Source organism: Bombina bombina, chromosome 8, assembly GCF_027579735.1.
Source record: "Bombina bombina isolate aBomBom1 chromosome 8, aBomBom1.pri, whole genome shotgun sequence".
Taxonomy (NCBI): domain Eukaryota; kingdom Metazoa; phylum Chordata; class Amphibia; order Anura; family Bombinatoridae; genus Bombina; species Bombina bombina.
Window position 1 is genome coordinate 209,405,347 of NC_069506.1, and position 15,505 is coordinate 209,420,851.

Here is a 15,505-nt window from a genome sequence, read left to right on the forward strand (position 1 = left end):
GTTAGGCTAATCATGATGGCCATGTAGACCACCACCGAGAGTCCTGGAAGTAACAGGGATGATGAGATGAAAGTGCTAAGAATAGTACTACTTGAAACAATAGAGTTAGCCATGGGTGTTAATCCAAGACCGCTTGGATTTATTTTTGTATCGGGTGCGGCTAATCATGCAGGCCATATAGAGCTGCCACCATTCGGTGTTGTATCAGCTGTAAAAATAATAAGAACTGTACTATCAAAATACAGACAATGAAGGGCATATGAAGACTGAGCAAAGGTTGGATTGTAGTATTTTGTTCGGCTAATCATGATAGCCATGTAGACCACCCGTAACAGGGATGAAAGTGCTAAGAATAGTACTAATTGAAACAACCGAGTTAGCCATGGGTGTTAGTCTAAGACCACTCGGCTTTTTTGGGGGTTTGGGTGCAGCTAATCATGAAGGCCAGATAGACCTGCCACCATTTGGTGTTGTAACAGGTATTAAACTGCAAAGAACAGTACTACTTAACACAACCTACTTACCATGGGTCCCAGAGCATATGTTTGGTTATTATATTTTGTAAGGGTAATCATGCAGGCCATATAGACCTCCACCGATAGGGTGAGTATGAGTAACAGCTATTAAAATGCGAAGGACATTACTAATTAACACAACATAGTTACCATGGGTCGCAGACCAAGAGCAGATGTCTTATTATTATATTTTGTATGGGTAATCATCCAGGCCGTATAGACCTCACCAAATAGGGGGAGTTACAGAGATTAAAGTGCTAAGAATGGTAGTACTTAAAACACAACCTAGTTAAAATTGGTACCAGACCGCATGTCTTATTAATATATTTTTTCAGGGTAATCAGGCAGGCCATATAGAACACCCCCGATAGGGGGGACAGGGGACAAAGTGCTAAGAAAGTACTAATTAACACAAGCTAGTTATCATGGGTCCAACACCGTGTGTCTTGATGTTTCTTAGATGAAGGATTAGGACACAGAGAAGGAACCACAATCTCTTGATTGATATTCTTATTAGAAACAACCTTAGGAAGAAACCCAGGTTTGGTACGCAAAACCACCTTATCTGCATGGAAAACAAGGTAAGGGGAATCACATTGTAAAGCAGATAGCTCAGAAACTCTTCGAGCCGAAGAGATAGCTACTAAAAACAAAACTTTCCAAGATAGAAGCTTAATATCTATGGAATGCATAGGTTCAAACGGAACCCCTTGAAGAACTTTAAGAACTAAGTTTAGGCTCCATGGCGGAGCAACAGGTTTAAATACAGGCTTGATTCTGACCAAAGCCTGACTAAATGCTTGAACGTCTGGGACATCTGCCAGACGTTTGTGTAGTAGAATAGACAAAACAGATATTTGTCCTTTTAAGGAACTAGCAGATAATCCCTTCTCCAAACCTTCATGGAGAAAAGACAATATTCTAGGAATCCTAATCTTACTCCACGAGTAACCTTTGGATTCACACCAATAAAGATATTTGCGCCAAATCTTATGATAGATCTTCCTGGTGACAGGCTTTCTAGTCTGAATCAGGGTATCAATGACCGACTCAGAGAAACCACGCTTTGATAGAATCAGGCGTTCAATCTCCAAGCAGTCAGACGCAGAGAAATTAGATTTGGATGCGTGAACGGACCTTGGATTAGAAGGTCCCGCCTCATTGGCAGAGTCCACGGTGGAACCGAGGACATGTCCACTAGGTCTGCATACCAAATCCTGCGTGGCCATGCAGGTGCTATCAGAATTACCGAAGCTCTCTCCTGCTTGATTCTGGCAACCAGACGTGGGAGGAGAGGAAACGGTGGAAATACATAGGCCAGATTGAAAGACCAAGGCACTGCTAGAGGATCTATCAGTACTACCTTGGGATCCCGGGACCTGGAAGCGTAACGAGGAAGTTTGGCATTCTGATGAGACGCCATCAGATCCAATTCTGGTGTGCCCCATAGCTGTATCAGCTGGGCAAATACCTCCGGATGGAGTTCCCACTCCCCCGGATGAAAAGTCTGACGACTTAGAAAATCCGCCTCCCAGTTCTCTACCCCTGGGATGTGGATTGCTGAGAGATGGCAAGAGTGATCCTCTGCCCACCGGATTATTTTGGTTACCTCCATCATCGCTAGAGGACTCCTTGTTCCTCCTTGATGATTGATATAAGCTACAATTGTGATGTTGTCCGACTGAAACCTGATGAATTTGGCCGCAGCAAGCTGAGGCCATGCCTGAAGCGCATTGAATATCGCTCTCAGTTCTAGAATGTTTATCGGGAGGAGAGCTTCCTCCCGAGACTCAGGGAGTTCCAGACTGCACCCCAGCCTAGCAGGCTGGCATCTGTCGTTACAATGAGCCACTCTGGCCTGCGGAAACATATTCCCTGAGACAGGTGGTCCTGAGACAACCACCAGAGAAGAGAGTCTCTGGTCTCCTGGTCCAGATGCAGTTGAGGAGATAAATCTGCATAATCCCCATTCCACTGTTTGAGCATGCATAGTTGCAGTGGTCTGAGGTGTAGGCGGGCAAAAGGAACTATGTCCATTGCCGCTACCATGAGTCCGATTACCTCCATACACTGAGCCACTGATGGCCGAGGAATGGAATGAAGAGCTCGGCAAGTGGTTAAGAGTTTTAATTTTCTGACCTCCGTCAGAAATATTTTCATTTCTACCGAGTCTATCAGAGTCCCTAGGAAGGAAACTCTTGTGAGAGGGAAGAGAGAACTCTTTTTTTATGCTCACCTTCCATCCGTGAGCTATCAGAAAAGCCAACACGATGTCCGTGTGAGACTTGGCTAGCTGGAAAGTCGATGCCTGAATTAAGATGTCGTCTAGATAAGGCGCCACTGCTATGCCCCGTGGTCGCAGAACCTCCAGAAGGGACCCTAGCACTTTTGTGAAAATTCTGGGAGCCGTGGCCAACCCGAAGGGAAGGGCCACAAACTGGTAATGCCTGTTTAGAAAGGCGAATCTGAGAAATTGATGATGATCTCTGTGAATAGGAATGTGTAGATACGCATCCATTAAGTCCACGGTAGTCATATATTGACCCTCCTGGATCAGAGGTAGAATAGTCCGAAAAGTCTCCATCTTGAATGATGGAACCTTGAGGAACTTGTTTAGAATTTTGAGATCCAAGATTGGTCTGAAAGTTCCCTCTTTTTTGGGAACCACAAACAGGTTTGAATAAAACCCTAGCCCCTGTTCCTCTATTGGGACTGGGCGGATCACCCCCATGGTATGTAGGTCTTCTACACAGCGTAAGAACGCCCCTCTCTTTGTCTGGTTTACAGACAATCGAGAAATGTGAAATCTCCCCCTTGGAAGGGAGTCTTTGAAATCCAGAAGGTATCCCTGGGACACAATTTCTAAAGCCCAAGGATCGTGAACATCTCTCGCCCAAACCTGAGCGAAGAGAGAGAGTCTGCCCCCTACTAGATCTGGTCCCGGATCGGGGGCTACCCCTTCATGCTGTTTTAGAAGCAGCTGCAGGCTTCTTGGCCTGTTTACCCTTGTTCCAAGCCTGGTTAGGTCTCCAGACTGACTTGGATTGGGCAAAATTCCCCTCTTGCTTTGCAGTAGAGGAAGCTAAAGCGGGACCACTCTTAAAGTTCCGAATGGAACGAAAATTATTCTGTTTGGTCCTCATCTTATTTGATCTATCCTGCCCTCCCTGCATGACCTTTCCCTCCAGTGATGTCTGAAATAATCTCTTTCAGTTCAGGCCCGAATAGGGTCTTACCTTTGAAAGGAATGTTCAAAAGTTTAGATTTAGATGACACATCAGCAGACCAGGACTTAAGCCATAACGCCCTGCGTGCTAAAATGGCAAAACCTGAATTCTTTGCCGCTAATTTAGCCAGTTGAAATGCGGCATCTGTAATAAAAGAATTAGCCAACTTAAGGGCCTTAATTCTGTCCATAATCTCCTCTAATGGAGTCTCCATTTGAAGAGCCTCCTCTAGAGCCTCAAACCAGAAAGCAGCTGCAGTCGTTACAGGAACAATGCACGCAATAGGTTGGAGAGAAAAACCTTGATGAACAAAAATTTTCTTCAAGAGACCCTCTAATTTTTTATCCATAGGATCTTTGAAAGCACAACTGTCTTCGATAGGTATAGTTGTACGCTTAGACAGAGTAGAAATAGCTCCCTCCACCTTAGGAACTGTCTGCCATGAGTCCCTTATGGTGTCAGATATGGGAAACATTTTCTTAAAAACAGGAGGGGGAGTGAACGGAATACCTGGTCTATCCCACTCCTTAGCAATAATATTCACAATCCTCTTAGGGACTGGAAAAACATCAGTGTAAACAGGAACCTCTAAGTATTTATCCATTTTACACAATTTCTCTGGGACCACTATAGGGTCACAATCATCTAGAGTTGCTAATACCTCCCTAAGCAATAAGCGGAGGTGTTCAAGCTTAAATTTAAAGGCCGTCATATCAGAATCTGTCTGAGGAAGCATCTTTCCTGAATCAGAAATTTCTCCCTCAGATAACAAATCCTTCACCCCTTCAGAGCATTGTGAGAACATATCAGATATGGCTACTAAAGCATGAGACGGCTCAGCATTTTTCCTTAACCCAGAGATGTCCCGCTTTCCTTGTAAACAGGCAGTTTGGATAAAACCTCTTTGAGGGTTGTATTCATAACTGTGGCCATGTCTTGTAAAGTAAATGAATTTGACGCACTAGAGGTACTTGGCGTCACTTGTGCGGGCGTTACTGGTTGTGACACTTGGGGAGAGCTAGATGGTGAACCCTCATTTACTTCTGACTGAGAATCATCTATTGCTCTATTTTTAAGTGCTAATATATGTTCTTTATAATTTATAGACAAATCAGTACAATTGGGACACATTCTAAAAGGGGGTTCCACAATGGCTTCCAAACATATTGAACAAGGATTTTCCTTGGTGTCAGACATGTTAAACAAGCTAGTAATGTAACAAGCAAGCTTGGAAAACACTGTAATCAAAGTAAATAACACTTAGAAATAAAACGGTACTGTGCCTTTAAGAGAAAAAAAGCTGCACAAGTTCTTGAAAACAGTGTAAAAAAGCAGTAAACTTAACGAAATTTTTACAGTAGTATCTTACAGCCTTATTAACTTTGCACAGCTATGCAAATAAACAATTAACCCCTTAATGGCAAAACCGGATTGAAAAAACGTCAAAACTGGTAAAAAAGACTTTCAGCACCTTGCCACAGCTCTGCTGTGGCGCCTACCTGCCCTTCAGAACGGTTTGTGGGGAAAAAACCTCCTTTACAGCCCTCAAACACAGCAGGAACCACTGGAGAAGCAGTTGGATGTCTCTAAGGAAAAGAAACTGCGCAACTGAGGCGCGAAAATAGGCCCCTCCCACCTCACTCGATGTTTTGAGGCCTATTAGAAAAACACCTGAGTGTTTCTTAATTAACCATGTGGGTAAAAAAAACCTAAAACAAGCCACAATGACCCCTTTAGTCCCTTCAAAAAAACGTTATAATTGCATCATTTACTGAACAAACAAAACTGTTTTTTCCTAACAGCGTCACCAGTAACTTATGAGCCCTTCAAGCAAGCTGAAATTCCTATGCAAGTGTCTGAATACAGCTTACCCTTCCCTCATGGGGATATTGCCAGCCTTTTCTAGAATTAACACAGTCTGTCTAGAAAAAATATAGTCTGAACATACCTCATATGCAGCTTAGCATGCAAACCATTCCCCCAACTGAAGTTTTCCTGTACTCTTCAGCCCTTGTGAGAACAGCAGTGGATCTTAGTTACAAAGTGCTAAGATCATAATCCTCCTTGCAGAAATCTTCATCCCTTTTCTGCCAGAGAGTAAATAGTACACACCGGTACCATTTAAAATAACAAACTTTTGCTTGAGAAATAAAAAACTAACATTTTCCCACACTCGCTCTGCCCTTCCTAGTTTCTTAGAGTAGGCAAAGAGAATGACTGGGGGTGGAGCTAAGGGAGGAGCTATATAGACAGCTCTGCTGTGGGCGCTCTCTTTGCCACTTCCTGTTGGGAATGAGAATATCCCACAAGTAAGGATGAATCCGTGGACTCGATACATCTTACAAGAGAAATAGCCGTTTTAAATGCATTTAAAACCTTTATTTTACATGCAGTTCTTTTATAATGTACTAAATAATTTAAACTCCAGGGGCTCCATTACATATACGGCGCAGGCTTCGGCGCAAGCATTGAAACCCATGCCGCCTGTAATTCCACCTCACACATATTACATATACTGCGCTGTTAGATGCTAGACTGGCGTAAGTAGGACAAACTGGCGATCTTCTGAAATATGTGCAAATACACATTTTAGTCATCGCAAGTAACTTACGCCAGTCTTGTGTCCACGGAAAGTGTCAATAAAGAGTAGTTTTATGCAAATTAGGTTAACACACGTAAAAACAAACCCGGAATTCAAATACAAATGTGACACGTTATTCAATATACCAAATTGTCAAAACACTGCATGACGCTATACAAACTGTTTTACAAGTTACTGACCAGATGGCACTATGTCCCCTCAAAGTTACACAAATGTTCCCTGGTAGCTCCCCCCTTTGCTGGAGAGGTTGCCAACAGGTGGGCAATCCCCATCACATTTGGTGGGCCTGCCCTGCCATAACACCCTTATGGAATAAGGTTGGGGTGTTGTGCTGCCGCCTGGGATTGGTGGCATCTTTGACTCCGGAAACAGCCCTGGTGCACGCCGGCCTTCGGGCCCTCTCTGTGCTGGGTCGCACTCTCCTGATAACAATCATAATGGTAGCAAAACTTCTAATGGCCCGTAACTGGAAAAAAGCTACCCCCCCAACTGGCAGGCTTTGCTTCACCTCATTTCTTATTTTCAGTCTATGGAGAGCTTTGATTATAGCTCCCGCAAACAATTGGACCTGTTCACCATGATCTGGGAGCCCTGGGACTCGGTGGGAGAGGGCACAATCTCCTCCATGTAATAGGTTGGCTGCAGAGTTCGACACAGGACTGTGCCAGTGGGGAGGGGACTGCATAATTCCCCCTCTCCCCAAGACGGCAGGTCACAATATGGGAAATTGTTTTTTTTTTGTTTTGTTTTTCTTCTCCTCTCCCCTCTCTTTTACCCCTCCCTCTTCCCCCTCGCCTCTCCCTCCCCCCTACTACCTCCTGCCCAGCTCCCCCATTGGATTCTCCAGATGAACAATCGCCAAAGAGACCTTCATTTGCCTTAATGAATACAAGCGCTGGTTGTTCACCATCTTGACTTAGTCTCCGATCCTCCACTCTTATGTACTATTATCTACTATACTATACTATATACTTCACCAAATTGATGGATATATATAAAGTTTATTTTATTCTGAGGTTTATTCCTTCAGAGACTGGTTACAACTGGTATTGACTTCTGATCATTGTATGTACTGTATTAGTGTTTTCATTCAATTTTTGAACTACCTTTTTTACAATGTTATGCTTCTATAACCTTAATAAAAATTATTTAATAAAAAAAAAAATGTGACCCGTAACTACGATATTCAAATTCATATATAAACCCATGCGCAGCCACCATTTTCTTCAGTGTGTTTGGATTGTTCTTTGAGCTACAACAAACACTGGAGTGGAGGATTAGTGAGAGTAGAGAGAGAGAGGCGCAAACAGAGGGGTTAGTTATGTTGCATATTACACACATATTCTTACATATTGCACACATTGCATACATACATATACAAACACACCACACTTTTTTTTCTAACACCTCACACATATTTTATTTGAATTTTACAGTGTGATAGGCTGAGTGTTTGGTTGTGATTATGTGTGATTGAACTGGGAGTGCGAGTGTGTGATTTAGTGTGAGGATGGCAGGGAGGGGTAGGGAGGAGGGGAGAGGAGTGGCAGGAAGAGGAGTATTGGAGAGGACAGGAGGAGCAGTGGGGTCCCCATCAGGAAGTAAGTGGAGTGGGGAGAGGGAGAGCCAGAAGGGATGATGGGAAGGAAGATTCCAGAGAGTCCCAGAGAGCAGGCACATCCAGGAGAGGGACAGAGGGTGCACATGGGGACAGAAGGGGGGAGAGAATAGGGATGAACCCACACCAGGGACATCACAGGGAGGAAGCCAAGTGGCCATGGAGGATGAGAGGCTGAGATGTCCCAACTTCTCATTTGCGGAAAATGTTGCACTTGTCCATGCCATCATGGACAATTACAGTGCCCTCTTCGGGCAGGAGAAGGGCAAAGGCATTGCCAAAAAGAGAAAAACGGCATGGTTGGTGGTAGAGGATGCCGTCAACAGTGTGGCCCCACAGAGGAGTACTGTTGAGGGCCTGAAAAAGCACTGAAATTACTGCAAGAGGCGGGTCAAAGAAAATATGGGGCAGGAAGCTATGCACCAGAAGGAAACAGGCAGTGGTCCAACCCTGGATATAGAGTATAATACCTGGCAGGAGATGATACGCAGGTCCCTGAGTATCACAGCAGTCCGTGGACTTCCAGGGGCTCGTGACTCAGGAGCTGCAACCACAGCACAGCATGCTGGTGAGTAACATCCCACACAATAGTATTATATGTATTTGAGATATAACATCCTTTAATATCACACATTCATGTACACGATGAGGAGCATGGTATTTGGCATACTAAAAAAAACATCTACAATTATACTTGACATTACTGCTACTTAACACAATGCAATTAATGATATGAGGTGGAATAGTGCAATACTAACATGTCTCAGAGTAACACAGGCCACTAGCCACATGTAATTGTATGCCCACATGGACATATATCTGACTGTACTAATCCCTCTCATCCTTTGACTCCTCCACAGAACCTCCTGTCACGAGGATGCAAACACCCATGCCACCATCACCACCAGCACCAGTCTTCAGGCAACCGCAAGAACAGTATGCTCCCAGGCATGAGCATGGTTGGATGGCTTCAGTTGAGGACCCGGGAGTGATGCCACCACCATTTTCATATGTCCCCTGGCAAGATTCCTGGCCAAAGGAATATCCTTCCTTTGGCTTTGAGGGGGAGCCAAGAAGACAGCCACAAAGGGTCCATGTATTTACCCCCCCCCCCACAACACAATCTCATGTCAGTCATGGATTTTACCCTGTCACAAGAAGTGCCAATTAGAGAGGCTAAGTGGTCACACACTTGTCATCAGTGGGACTATCAATCAACCATGAGAGCTCCCCCATCCTCATCCATGGGACGACCTCCCCCATCCTCAACTATGGGACAACCTCCCCCATCCTCATCCATGGGATGACCTCCCCAATCCTCATCCATTGGACGACATCCACCATCTGCAGATGGAAATATATCCAAAACTACAGCTGCACCTCAAGCACCAGTAGATGCAGCTGAACCTGCCCCATGAGCACCAGTATATGCAGCTGAACCGGCCCCACAAGCACAAGCAGATGCAGGTGAACCTGCCCCACAAGCACAAGCAGATGCAGGTGAACCTGCCCCACAAGCACAAGAAGATGCAGGTGAACATGCCCCACAAGCACAAGCTGATGCAGGTGAGCATGCCCCACAAGCAGATGCAGGTGAACATGCCCAACAAGCAACTAGAAGCCCTGTTGCTCAAGAACCTGTGGATGCATTGTATTCTCCCCTGGGTGAGGAATACATTGCACTCCAGAGGAGGCTCATAACAAGCTCTGAGAGCATACAAAGAGGCCAAGAGAGGTTCTTCAGGAGGTAAGAGAGGATAAAACAATGTAGCATAGAGCTGCAGAGGGACATGGCAGCATCGTTAAGTGCAAGTGTACAGAACCAGTCACAGTTGCGAATTCTGTCTGATATGCAGATGCAGATGGACAATAGATGGAGAGAACAAAAACAACTCTTGGGTGTGTTGGTTGAGCACTTTACACACCAGCAGGACACTGCCTCCAGCCTATCACCTGTGGCCAGCAGAAACACCAGAATCTTCTAAAACCAGGAAAACAAGGAAATCCACTACAGGCACCTCAGCTCCCTCATCCAAGAAGCCAAAAAAATATATATATATATATTATTATAGTTCACCATAAACCTTGTCCTCTGTTATTTACCATGTCATTGTCATACACATTCATGTAAGGTGTTTTATTACACTAATATTGTTAAAACATATAATATGACCTGTATGGAAATGGCAATAACAACAGGGAATATTATCATGTTTATGACATATTCTTGTACTATAACTCACATCCACAATAGTTGTTTATGAAGGGTACATATAGTAATACTCACTTCTAAGATGTAAATCAATGTATCTCACATCCAATATAAATTGACACATGGGTATATATAATACTGATGTTACTGATAGGTGTGCATTATCAGGTGTTTTAAGGCTGCAGGTGAGAGGTTGTGTTGTTGTGATTTGTTTGACACAATTGCAAAGAGGCGGCCTTCAAGGTCTTAGAAATAAACATATGAGCCATCCTAGGTTTATCTTTCAACTAAGAATACCAAAAGAACAAAGCAAAATTGGTGTTAGAATTAAATTGGAAAGTTGTTTGAAATGACATGCCCTATTTGAAACAAGAAGGTTTTCATTGGGCTTGACTGTCCCATTATATATTGTAGCATCATTGCCAAGCTGTGTTAACAGTAGAATAAATTACACTCCCAATGGGTTCTAAAGAGATAAAGGTAATACAATTATGATTGCCCATTGTTCTCTCCAAGTATTGGAGATTGTTTTAAGAAGAAATGAGAATGGAGTAGATTTTCTGAATTCTGCGCGCGTAAGTCCTTACGATGTATATTGGATACCACATTGCGCTGCTGTTCTATGTTAATCTATGGGAGTAAAAAATACGGCCGACGGGTGAAATATACACGCGTAACTTCTATTCTACGCTAAATCGCGTAAAAAACGGTGGCTCAAGCTTTTGCAGGTGATGCCGTATATGTAATGGAGCCCCAGAGCTACTAGCTATGGGTCCAGAGCTGAACATGGTGGCAGGTGCAGTTTATGTGCATAGCCAATTCTTTCACAAACTATCTCATATAAAAAATGAAATAATAAAATAGCTTTTTACCCTAAAAACAACAGAATAGGATTAATACACTTTGATCATTTCATTGTATTTGGCACAGTCATGAGTATTTTGTTTCTAAAGGGCAAAAGCCTATTTATTCAGAGGCAAACTGGATTTGGTCCTAGGGTTGCACAATGTGTGTATGCAGCAGAAAGACACCTAGGGCTGGGTTTTGCAACAAAAAAAAAATCTCTCCTGAGTCTGCTTGTGTCTCTTATTTTGGTTCACACTCTACATTGTTGTATGTACTCAAAAGTAACAACTATATTTAAGTAACTTTATGTACCGTGGGAACTATTACATTGTCCCAAGTGCGTTATTAAATTGAGTGGCAGAGCATGTCCGGGAACCATGATATATTGCTTTGTAAGCGTTACATTTTGTATGTTTTGAATTCCTATCCAAAGCAGGTCATAATGCCATTCAGACTATTGTTTCTACAACACACAGGGAAACATTATGTGTAAATGGATAAATTAACAATTTTACAAAGGTTCCATACTGATTTTTCAGGTGACCCACATAATTTGCTAGTTTTTGTATTCTTTATTTGTAATTGTTAATAAATACAGTCATATTTTACAATTTAAAGGGACAGTCTAGTAAAAAATAAACTTTCTTGATTCAGATAGGGCATTTCATTTTAAACAACTTTCCAGTTTACTTTTATCATCATTTTGGCTTTGTTCTCTTGGTATTCTTAGTTGAAAGGTAGGCTCATATGCTAATTTCTTAGCCCTTGAAGGCCACCTCCTATCTGAATGCATTTTGACATTGTTTCATCACTAGAGGACATTAGTTCATGTATTGTGCTGACGCCCGTGGAGTTACCTAGAAGCCAAAACTGATTGGCTAAAATTCAAGTCTGTTAAAAGAACTGAAATAAGGGGGCAGTCTGCAGAGGCTTAGATACAAGGTAATCACAGAGGTAAAACGTGTATTATTATAACTGTGTTAGTTATGCAAAACTGGGGAATGGGTAATAAAGGGATTATCTATCTAATTTAAATAACAAAAATTCTTGTGTTGACTGTCCATTTAACGTTGATAGTTCTAGTCCTTATAAAGAGATAATATTAGTTTTCTCATACTAAGATAACATACACTAGTTTCTATGGTTAAAGGGACATCAAACCCAAAATGTGTCTTCCATAATCCAGATAGAGCATTTTAAACAACTTTACAATTTACTTTTATTATCAAATTTGTTTAATTGGTATGCTTAGGGAGATAGCTGAACACATTGGGTGAGCTAATGACATTTTTGTGCAGCCACCAATCAGCTGCTAGCTCCCAGTAGTTCATTGCTGCTCTGGAGCCTACCTAGGTATGCTTTTCAACATAGGCTACCAAAAGAACAAAGTAAATTAGAAAATAGATGTGAATTAGAAAGTTGTTTTAAAACTCCATGCTCTGTCTGAACCATGAAAGATTAATTTTGACTTTACTGTCCCTTTGAGCATTTGCTTTTAGCATAAAGATCAGAGAAATCACATTGATCACCTTAATGTGTACTGATTTTTAATGTGGTTTCAATACAATTACTGTATTTATAGCTTTTCATTTTTATATTCATTTCATAACCAAGGCCTATTTGGGGTTAATAAAGTTGTATTGTAATTAGTAAAATAAACAACAATTTGTTGAGCTTTAATTAACACATATGCTTTAATCAACAACCCATCTGCTAGTTAGTTGGTTGATTTTCTACACCTTTTTCCAGTGACTGTAAAAACTGATATTAATTGGATTTATACATTATTAAATAAATATACATAATGAACTTAATTAAATTTGGGATTGATTTCATATAGTTATATAATATAACTATATAATGATATAATGATTAACTTATCCTAATAACTATAATAATTGATAATTATTGACACTTCACTCTAATGTAAATGCAAAAGCTTTTTACCAGTAGAATTGTTCTCATCTGAAGTAAATTGATTGAGGAATCTTGGGTTAATAAGTGCTGAAAAGCTACTTTTCCCTATCTCAACATTAAAACCAGCAAAAACATCTTATTTTTTGTGTGTGAACTATTTAGAAGCAAAAAAAAAAAAAAAAAAAAATGAAAGAGAAAATGACTGAAGGACAGTGCGTACCTACAGCTGTTACACACACACACACACACACACACACGTAGATATCAGGCTACACACACATAGACCACTGATGTTCGGTAATAGTCTGTAAAGCATGTTTTTTCAGCAAAGAAAATGTAAATATTTACAAACTACTCTTAAAACAAGTGTCTTTGTGTCCAGAGTATAAGTTCTCAAAATCAAAATAGATTTTTTTAAATGATATAACATAATATAATATAAAATAATACAGTATGGGCCAGATTACGAGTGGAGCGCAAATGTTTGCGGCCAAGCGATAAGGGGTTTATTGTGGGTTGAAAGTAAATGCGATTACTTGAGCGCAATCGCAATTTACACTAGAATGGTTTCCATGACTTCAGAGCTCTGGTTTACAAAACATAAAAGTTGCACAAAACACATCAAAAATACATTACAAAGTATAATTACACTCATAATGACACCATCTAATAAAAAATATACATGTATATACATGTATATGTATGTATTTGACATACAAATGCATACATACATATACATATACATGTCTAAAGATGTATGTGTATTTATATATGTATATATTTACATATATACACATATACATATATACACATATATAGACATAAATATAAATGCGTTGAGCCCTTTGCAGTTAAGTAGATGAAAACATGTAAAAGCATATTTATGCAATATTCATTTTTAATAAAGTGTTATAATGTGTATTCACTGTAAATATTTCACATTCCAATGTTCTGCACATAGCAGAATATGTTATAAGTATTTATAAATAGATATTCATATATATATATGTATATATCCATACCTATATATAATTGTGTATATATATATATATCTGTAATGTCAATTAGCCGGTGGCCCAGCACTCCAGCCTCTGTGGTGTAGCTCTGACCTGGGTGCAATCCTCAAAAGTCTGGTATTGATATTTGTAGTAAAAAAAAGGGCACTCACAACAATAGATAGTGTTTATTCTGAAAACATCAGATTTTATACATGAATGGTCTTAGTTGACGGTTTCGGCTCTTTTTGAGCCTTCTTCAAGACAAGATTTATCTTAATGTGGCTAGTCAGCCGTTCTCCCGGAGAGAAAATAAACAACTTGTTGAAACAAAAAATTCCTGTGAGTGTCCTTCTTTACTACAAATATATATATACCTGTATATATAGAAATATATTGTACCAAAAAACATCAGATATATGTAGAAATGTGTATTTTTGAATAAATGGAACATATTTTCTGTTATCTGAAGAACAATGGAATGTAAAATATTCATATTTTTCATATTGTGCAAATGAGAATATGTGATCGAGTTAGCATGAGAGTGGGGTGTTAGGTTTTTTATTCCAGTATTCTTTTTCTCCATTGCCTTCTATGTGGAAATACATGAACACGTACTTGATAAACAGTATACGTACAACTTTCAATACGAGCGCAACCCGACATGCACAAAAAGCTTACTTCTAGCGCAATTATCCTTAAGCGTAAGCATTAATTTGCAATCCCCTCGTAATCTGCCCCTAAGTATTTTGAATGTTTCATTTGAAATTTAAACATTAGTTGTATTTTTTACCACTGACATATTTTATATATAAAATATCTGTGGTTTGGTTTTTCAATGACCCAAACGAAATTTCTAAAAAAGAGAAGCTAGCCTTGTCAAAATACAGCAGAATGTGTTCAGTACTATGGGTTTAATTTGATCAGTCAATAAATAACACTACAAACGTGAAGCAGCGTTCCATTTCCAATTTATTGCTGTAACACATTTACATTTCTTAACTGTAACTAATTAAAAAAGCACTCAACCCCTTAAAACCAAATGAAACTATAAAAACAAAATAGTACGAATTACAACAGTTTAATCTATTAATTTTGATGATCAAGTCATGTCTATAAATAAAAAAATGTAATGCTCCAACATATAATCCATCATGTAATTTTAATATAAAAAAAGTAGTTCAATTTTCAGATCTGCTAAGAATTATTATGTTTGTTTTTCCATATACCAAGAATATATGGTACTAGCAATGCCTGCCCTGTGTGTAGAACACAGCTAGAATGTCTTGTGCATCTGTATATTACAACCATATTCCTTTCTTTGCTGTACTTCTTTTTGTAAAGTCTTCACTGTTGGACTGGGGACATTGACCTCAGGTTTCTGCTTCTTCCAACACTTCCAGCAGTCATTTCCACTTCTCAGTATCTCACACAAACCATTTGTCACTGGCTATATAACACATACTTCCCACAACACTCACTCTATATATGCTGAAATAAACTATACTTCTAATATTAATAGTTGTGTAAGGATAGCGAGTAAAGAAATAAGGGTAGAGGAGAAAATGATAGC